The following is an 8,992-nucleotide window of genomic DNA, read 5'->3' as shown; positions in this document are numbered from 1 at the left end:
CTGTTTCCCTGACCCTATGTGGTGCCTTCCTAGCGGGTGTAGCGAGGGGCTGCGCCACATAAAATGTCAGAGCCTCCGGTTTCTAGCTGAGGGTCGTTTCCTGCCTCCACTAGTTCGGGGACCGGTCTCCCCCTTTGGCCTGACCCCTCCACGCAGGTGGATTCGGGCGTGCGGTGGCGACTCGCCCGTCCGCACCCCTGGGATCCCTTCATTCCTCGTTCCTGGAGCCTTCTCCGCTCCTCTTCCTTCCTTCTCCCTCTTCCAGGCCTGGGCCTCTGTTACTAGGCCCGCCTCCGGAGCAGAGCTCATGCAGAGCCCCTGCTCCCTGCCACTTCTGCTCAGACTTCTCTGCACTGAACTAAGATGGTGCCCACCTTTTATACTCCCTTCTCAATGCACCCAGGAACTTCTTCCTCCCTGCTACTGCACTACAGGGTTCCCCTTCCTCAGTGTTCCCTCCCCCCACTCCAGCCAGGGACAGGGACTGTCGTGCCCATCTCAGGGGCATATTGGTCGCCCTGCCCCACGGCAATGTGGTGTAATGCATGCAGGTGTCGGGTCCTGATCCACACTCCATCCTTACCTGAGAGTGAGATATCACACCTCTGGGTGAGGTGCAATACGTCTGTAGCAACCGAGCCCTCAGGGTGCTACAGTTCCATTTATCTTCAGCCTAGGTGACGTATTGCGATACAGGGCCGTGATTTTGGCTATAAAAGGGTCCCCTAGACCCCTACCCCAAGCTTTTTAAGAGAATCATATATGGCGTGCCAGGAGACTCTATGGAATGCTTTCTCAGCATCCAACAAGAGTATCTAATTACAAATTTTTAACTGCATCTAGCCCAGGAAATACTTTGTGCCTAGTAGCAGTGTCTGCTAGTCAGCGGATTATCCCGGCTGTTAAGCAAGCTGCACCACCTGTAGTTTAGACACTTAATTTTTTCAAAGGAAATGCTTTGGGACCATGGGATACTTAGTGAAGAGCATCAGGAGGCACCCCAAGGCATAGGGGCTGGGACTGGCAGTAGGATGCCTTGCGGTGTACAGCCGAGCTCGATCCTTATAAAAGCTTTTTAACTGCAGCGGCTTTAGTGGACGCTACTGGAGCTGGAATTACCGCGGCTGCTGGCATGAGACTTGCCCTCCAATAGATCCTTGTAAATGGATTTAAAGTGTATTCATTCAAATTAGAGAGACAATTTAAATTAAAAAGCTTAGAGCTGCCTCCACCACAGGGGGGCTCGCTCGACCCACCAGCGGACAGGCACCAGTATTGGGAGAGGGGGTCTGGCCGTCAGGGTTCACCGCGGCTCTGGCACAAACCCGGCGACACGGAGGTGGCACGGGCAGGAGCGGACTGGCCGTGTCGGCTTCTCACTTTTTGGATTTTAGAAGGGCATGACATGCCTATATCTGTGTCTCCCCCTCCTTTTACTCCTCCACCTCTTTTATTTTCGCATGACTATATGTACTTGTCACTTTTCCATGTGTTAGTTATGTCTTCTGAGCAGTTTGTCAGCTTTTGGACACCTTTGAAGGTGTTTTCTATGTGTTTCTATGTGTTTTTGTTTGCCTGCCATTGGTTTTAACGGTGTTCGAAGGTGTTCGACGAACAGTTCGACGAACAGTTCTGCGAACACACGGGTGTTCGACGAACCGAACCGAACTCGAACACTACGGGGGTGGCTCAACACTAGTAGGAATCCTTCATGTTTGAGTGTCCTGTATATGGGAGATCATAGCAAGTAATCTGTACCACCTAATACAGTGATATCTAAAAATTTGCGGATGAGCCAACAGAGGAAAGATTAGTTAAATATCTGGATACAAGTCATATGTTTTGGAAAATGATGCCCCAGAGTCAATGTACAAACAAATACCTGATAACTATGTTGCTCATGCATAATAACATTTGTACTTTTGTCTAATTAGTTATACAATGTTTTCTGCAACTTATATCATTATCAAATTTCTGATTTAAATAAGTTTGAACATCCGTATGAGGTAGCGTGTCCGAGCGGTCTAAGGCGCTGGATTAAGGCTCAAGTCTCTCTGGAGGCGTGTGTTGAAATCCCACTGCTGCCATTATTTATTTGGATCTAATTTTTACCAAAAATTAGGAAACAGTTGAGGAAGTAAAGGAGTTTGAGAATTTAGGAGTCAGCGGTAATTCTATCCTATACAAAAGGTGGAAATCCTGCGAAAACTGAGATTTTAAGATTGGACTGTAGAAAGGCAGTTTTTAATGGACTCAGTAAAAAGGAAGGAAAGGTAGGATGTTCTAAAGGAAAGAAATGTCCAGGAAGGATGGGAGATTTTGCTAAAATAAATTATCACTGCGCAATCAGTAACAATCCCGAAAAGAAGGAAGAATGGAAAGCATTTATGGAGACTAGGATGGCTGAATACTGAACTTAAAAGCTTGCTAAAAAGGAACAAAGAAATGAATATCAAATGAAAATAATTGTCCATATCTAAAGAAGAATTTCATGCTGTCTGCAGGGAAAGCTGGGCTAGCGTTAGAAGAGCTAAAGCCAGTAATGAAGTGAGGCTTGCAAGAGAGACCAAAAGCAATAAGAAAGGATTTTGGAAGTAGGTCAAAAGTTAAAGAAAAGCCAAAGATGCTATAGGATTTTTAAAAGATGAAAAGGGTAAAGTGGTCAATAATGATGTTGAGAAGACTGAACATTTAAATTTCTATTTGGCTTCTGTGTTCTCTACGAAAGCAAATGTAACATCAAATGATCTTCACTGTGCTGTAAAAGAAAAGGAACATGTGAACAAGTAATACGTATGAATACTTCATATGAGTGGTCATGTTGGCTTTAGGCATCAGAATTAATTACATAATTTACTATCTATGTTACATCCATGTCAGTTCAATCAATGATCAACCATTCTCAAAATTTGCCAAAATCAATTTTGGTCAAAAGAAGTCTAACTGCTTGCTCATATCCATGCTGCCTTTTTAGGGTTATCAACACAGGATGAGCAGAGTGATTAGCAAACATAAACAGAGCCATGCTGCTTCTGCTGCTTTCCAGTAAGTCACCCTATTGATGAACTCATAGCTACATTGCTCTCCACTGCTGTATAATGTCTTCCTTGCTGCTGCTTCTGATTATCTGTTACGTACAGGTAGGGGTGTAGGAATCCTTCATGTTTGAGTGTCCTGTATATGGGAGATCATAGCAAGTAATCTATACCACCTAATTCAGTGATATCTAAAAATTAGAGCATGAGCCAACAGAGGAAAGATTAGTTAAATATTTGGATACAAGTCATATGTTTTGTAAAATGGTGCCCCAGAGTCAATGTACAAACAAATCCCTGATAATTACGTTGCTCATGCATAATAACATTTGTATTTTTGTCTAATTAGATATGCAATGTTTTCTGCAACTTATATCATTAGCAAATTTCTGATTTAAATAAGTTTTAACATCCGTATGATGTAGCGTGGCCGAGCGGTCTAAGGCGATGGATTAAGGCTCCAGTCTCTCTGGAGGCATGTGTTCAAATCCCACCACTACCATTATTTATTTGGATATAATTTTTACCAAAAATTAGGAAACAGTTGAGGAAGTAAAGGTGGTTGAGAATTTAGGAGGCAGCGGTAATTCTATCCTATACTTTTGAACTACATAAGGTGGAAACCTGCGAAAACTGAGATTTTAAGATTGGACTGTAGAAAGGCAGTTTTTTAATGGACTCAGTAAAAAGGAAGGAAAGGTAGGATGTTCTAAAGGAAAGAAATGTCCAGGAAGGATGGGATATTTTGCTAAATTAAATTCTCACTGCACAATCAGTAACAATCCCGAAAAGAAGGAAGAATGGAAAGCATTTATGGAGACCAGGATGACTGAATACTGAACATAAAAGCTTGATAAAAAGGAACAAATAATTGAATATCAAATGAAAAGAAGGGTTCATATCTAAAGAAGAATATAATGCTGTCTGCAGGGAAAGCTGGGCTAGCGTTAGAAGAGCTAAAGCCAGTAATGAAGTGAGGCTTGCAAGAGAGACCAAAAGCAATAAGAAAGGATTTTGGAAGTAAGTCAAAAGTTAAAGAAAAGCCAAAGATGCTATAGGATTTTTAAAGGATGAAAAGGGTAAAGTGGTCAATAATGATGTTGAGAAGACTGAACTTTTAAATTCCTATTTGGCTTCTGTGCTCTCTAAGTAAGCAAATGTAACATCAAGTGATCTTCACTGAGCTGTAGAATAAAAGGAACATGTGAACAAGTCATACGTATGAATACTGCATATGAGTGGTCATGTTGGCTTTAGGCATCAGAATTAATTACATAATTTACCATCTATGTTACATCCATGTCAGTTTAATCAATGATCAACCATTCTCAAAATTTGCCAAAATCAATCTTGGTCAAAAGAAGTCTAACTGCTAGCTCATATCCCTGCTGCCTTTTTAGGGTTATCAATACAGGATGAGCAGAGTGATTAGCAAACAGAAACAGAGCCATGCTGCTTCTGCTGCTTTCCAGTAAGTCACCCTAGTGATGAACTCATGGCTACATTGCTCTGCACTGCTGTATAATGTCTTCCTTGCTGCTGCTTCTGATTATCTGTTACGTACAGGCAGGGGTGTAGGAATCCTTCATGTTTGAGTGTCCTGTATATGGGAGATCATAGCAAGTAATCTATACCACCTAATTCAGTGATATTTAAAATTAGCGGATGAGCCAAAAGAGGAAAGATTAGTTAAATATCTGGATACAAGTCATATGTTTTGAAAAATGGTGCCCCATAGTCAGTGTACAAACAAATCCCTGATAACTACTTTGCTCATGCATAATAACATTTGTATTTTTGTCTAATTAGTTATACAATGTTTTCTGCAACTTATATCATTAGCAAATTTCTGATTTAAATAAGTTTATACATTTGTGTGAGGTAGTGTGGCTGAGCGGTCTAAGGCGCTGGATTAAGACTCCAGTCTCTCTGGAGGCGTGGGTTCAAATCCCAGCACTGCCATTATTTATTTGGATCTAATTTTTACCAAAAATAGGAAACGGTTGAGGAAGTAAAGGGGATTGAGAACTTAGGAGGCAGCAATCATTCAATCCTATAATTTTGAACTACAAAAGGATGAAAACCTGCGAAAACTGAGATTTTAAGATTGGACTGTAGAACGGCAGTTTTTAATGTACTCAGTAAAAAGGAAGGAAAGGTAGGATGTTCTAAAGGAAAGAAATGTCCAGGAAGGATGGGAGATTTTGCTAAATTAAATTCTCAAAGCACAATCAGTGACAATCCCAAAAAGAAGAAAGAATGGAAAGCATTTATGGAGACCAGGATGGCTGAATACTGAACTTAAAAGCTTGCTAAAAAGGAACAAAGAAATTAATATCAAATGGAAAGAAGGGTTCATATCTAAAGAAGAATATAATGCTGCCTGCAGGGAAAGCTGGGCTAGCGTTAGAAGAGCTAAAGCCAGTAATGAATTGAGGCTTGCAAGACAGACCAAAAGCAATAAGAAAGGACTTTGGAAGTAAGTCAAAAGTTAAAGAAAAGCCAAAGATGCTATAGGATTTTTAAAGGATGAAAAGGGTAAAGTGGTCAATAATGATGTTGAGAAGACTGAACTTTTAAATTACTGTTTTGCTTCTGTGTTCTCTAAGAAGGCAAATGTAACATCTAGTGATCTTCACTGTGCTGCAGAAGAAAAAGAACATGTGAGCAAGTCATACGTATGAATACTGCATATGAGTGGTCATGTTGGCTTTAGGCATCAGAATTAATTACATAATTTACCATCTATGATACATCCATGTCAGTGCAATCAATGATCAACCATTCTCAAAATTTGCCAAAATCAATCTTGGTCAAAAAAGTCTAAATTCTAGCTAATTTCCCTGCTGCCTTTTTATGGTTATCAATACAGGATGAGCAGAGTGATTAGCAAACATAAACAGAGCCATGCTGCTTCTGCTGCTTTCCAGTAAGTCACCCTAGTGACGGATTCATAGCTACAATGCTCTGCACTGCTGTATAATGTCTTCCATGCTGCTGCTTCAGATTATCTGTTACGTAGAGGCAGGGGTCTAGGAATCCTTCATGTTTGAGTGTCCTGTATATGTGAGATCATAGCAAGTAATCTATACCACCTAATTCAGTGATATCTAAAAATTAGCGAATGAGCCAACAGAGGAAAGATTAGTTAAATATCTGGATACAAGTCATATGTTTTGTAAAATGGTGCCCCAGAGTCAATGTACAAGCAAATCCCTGATAACTACGTTGCTCATGCATAATAACATTTGTATTTTTGTATAATTAGATATACAATGTTTTCTGCAACTTATATCATTAGCAAATTTCTGATTTAAATAAGATTGAGAATACATGTGAGGTAGCGTGGCCGAGCAGTCTAAGGCGCTGTATTTAGGCTCCATTTTCTCTGTAGGCATGGTTTCAAATCCCACCGCTGCCATTATTTATTTGGATATAATTTTTACCAAAAATTAGGAAACGGTTGAGGAAGAAAAGGGGATTGAGAAATTAGGAGGCAGCGGTCATGCCATCCTATAATTTTGAACTACAAAAGGAGGAAAACCTGCGAAAACTGAGATTTTAAGATTGGACTGTAGAAAGGCAGTTTTTAATGTACTCAGTAAAAAGGAAGGAAAGGTAGGATGTTCTAAAGGAAAGAAATGTCCAGGAAGGATGGGAGATTTTGCTAAATTAAATTCTCAAAGCACAATCAGTGACAATCCCAAAAAGAAGGAAGAATGGAAAGCATTTATGGAGACCAGGATGGCTGAATACTGAACTTAAAAGCTTGCTAAAAAGGAACAAAGAAATTAATATCAAATGGAAAGAAGGGTTCATATCTAAAGAAGAATATAATGCTGTCTGCAGGGAAAGCTGGGCTAGCGTTAGAAGAGCTAAAGCCAGTAATGAATTGAGGCTTGCAAGACAGACCAAAAGCAATAAGAAAGGACTTTGGAAGTAAGTCAAAAGTTAAAGAAAAGCCAAAGATGCTATAGGATTTTTAAAGGATGAAAAGGGTAAAGTGGTCAATAATGATGTTGAGAAGACTGAACTTTTAAATTACTGTTTTGCTTCTGTGTTCTCTAAGAAGGCAAATGTAACATCTAGTGATCTTCACTGTGCTGCAGAAGAAAAAGAACATGTGAGCAAGTCATACGTATGAATACTGCATATGAGTGGTCATGTTGGCTTTAGGCATCAGAATTAATTACATAGTTTACCATCTATGTTACATCCATGTCAGTTCAATCAATGATCAACCATTCTCAAAATTTGCCAAAATCAATCTTGGTCAAAAGAAGTCTAACTGCTAGCTCATATCCCTGCTGCCTTTTTAGGGTTATCAATACAGGATGAGCAGAGTGATTAGCAAATATAAACAGAGCCATGCTGGTTCTGCTGCTTTCCAGTAAGTCACCCTAGTCATGGATTTATAGCTACACTGCTCTGCACTGCTGTATAATGTCTTCCTTGCTGCTGCTTCTGATTATCTGTTACGTACAGGAGGGGTGTAGGAATCCTTCATGTTTGAGTGTCCTGTATATGTGAGATCATAGCAAGTAATCTATACCACCTAATTCAGTGATATCTAAAAATTTGTGGATGAGCTAACAGAGGAAAGATTACTTAAATATCTGGATACAAGTCAAATGTTTTGTAAAATGGTGCCCCATAGTCAATGTACAAACAAATCCCTGATAACTACGTTGCTCATGCATAATAACATTTGTATTTTTGTATAATTAGATATACAATGTTTTCTGCAACTTATATCATTACCAAATTTCTGATTTAAATAAGATTGAGAATACGTGTGAGGTAGCGTGGCCGAGCAGTCTAAGGCGCTGGATTTAGGCTCCAGTTTCTCTGGAGATGTGGGTTCAAATCCCACCGCTGCTATTATTTATTTGGATCTATTTTTTACCAAAAATTAGGAAATGGATGAGGAAGTAAAGGGGATTGAGAACTTAGGAGGCAGCAATCATGCAATCCTATAATTTTGAACTACAAAAGGAGGAAAACCTGCGAAAACTGAGATTTTAACATTGGACTGTAGAAAGGCAGTTTTTAATGTACTCAGTAAAAAGGAAGGAAAGGTAGGATGTTCTAAAGGAATCAAATGTCCAGGAAGGATGGGAGATTTTGCTAAATTAAATTCTCAAAGCACAATCAGTAACAATACCGAAAAGAAGGAAGAATGGAAAGCATTTATGGAGAACAGGATGGCTGAATACTGAACTTATAAGCTTGCTAAAAAGGAACAAAGAAATGAATATCAAATGGAAAGAAGTGTTCATATCTAATGAAGTATATAATGCTGTCTGCAGGGAAAACTGGGCTAGCGTTAGAAGAGCTAAAGCCTGTAATGAAGTTAGGCTTGCAAGAGAGACCAAAAGCAATAAGAAACGATTTTGGAAGTAAATCAAAAGTTAAAGAAAAGCCTAAGATGCTATAGGATTTTTAAAGGATGAAAAGGGTAAAGTGGTCACTTTCTGACTCCGGAGGGTGTGGACATGCCTGTCTGCCTCTCTGCTAGATTGTGGAGACAATATGGCGCCGGACTACTGGCAGCCCATTGCAGCAGCAGAAGCTTCTACTTTATTTCAGTTACAGTTTTGTTACAGTTATTTTATTTTATTACCTTCTCTGGATTGCAACGTTCCTGTATACTCGTCTATTGGGGATGGAAGATACAACACTTCCCACACTATCAACTGCTGCTGGGCACACAGCACGAGATCTGCACCTGGATCTTCTTCCACCACTTACAAGTCTCCTGCAGGTACAGACACTCTGGGGCACGCAATACGGACCATCTCAGCTAATGCTACTGAAGGATGCATGCTGCTACCCACAGCCTGTGACAGGGATACAGCCATATGTGAGCGGTGGAGGTCACTGCATACGATTTGCCATGGAGAGGACTGGTGTGACGGGTGGAAACAATGACGGGATGGTGGACCCTAGGTCTGTTG

At 40.3% G+C, this 8,992-nt stretch overlaps 2 non-coding genes across 2 annotated transcripts; both read left to right on the top strand.

Moving 5' to 3' along the window:
- The first annotated feature begins 4,915 nt into the window (after positions 1 to 4,915).
- Positions 4,916 to 4,997, top strand: TRNAL-AAG (transfer RNA leucine (anticodon AAG)). The gene has a single exon. It is a non-coding gene; the product is annotated as a tRNA-Leu (tRNA).
- A 2,837-nt stretch (positions 4,998 to 7,834) lies between these two features.
- TRNAL-UAG (transfer RNA leucine (anticodon UAG)) lies at positions 7,835 to 7,916 on the top strand. The gene has a single exon. It is a non-coding gene; the product is annotated as a tRNA-Leu (tRNA).
- Positions 7,917 to 8,992: the final 1,076 nt, after the last annotated feature.

This window comes from Phyllobates terribilis, unplaced genomic scaffold (assembly GCF_046119375.1).
Source record: "Phyllobates terribilis strain yellow unplaced genomic scaffold, ASM4611937v1 Scaffold_11__3_contigs__length_659146591, whole genome shotgun sequence".
In the NCBI taxonomy this organism is placed as follows: domain Eukaryota; kingdom Metazoa; phylum Chordata; class Amphibia; order Anura; family Dendrobatidae; genus Phyllobates; species Phyllobates terribilis.
This window is presented reverse-complemented; position numbering and strand designations above follow the sequence as displayed.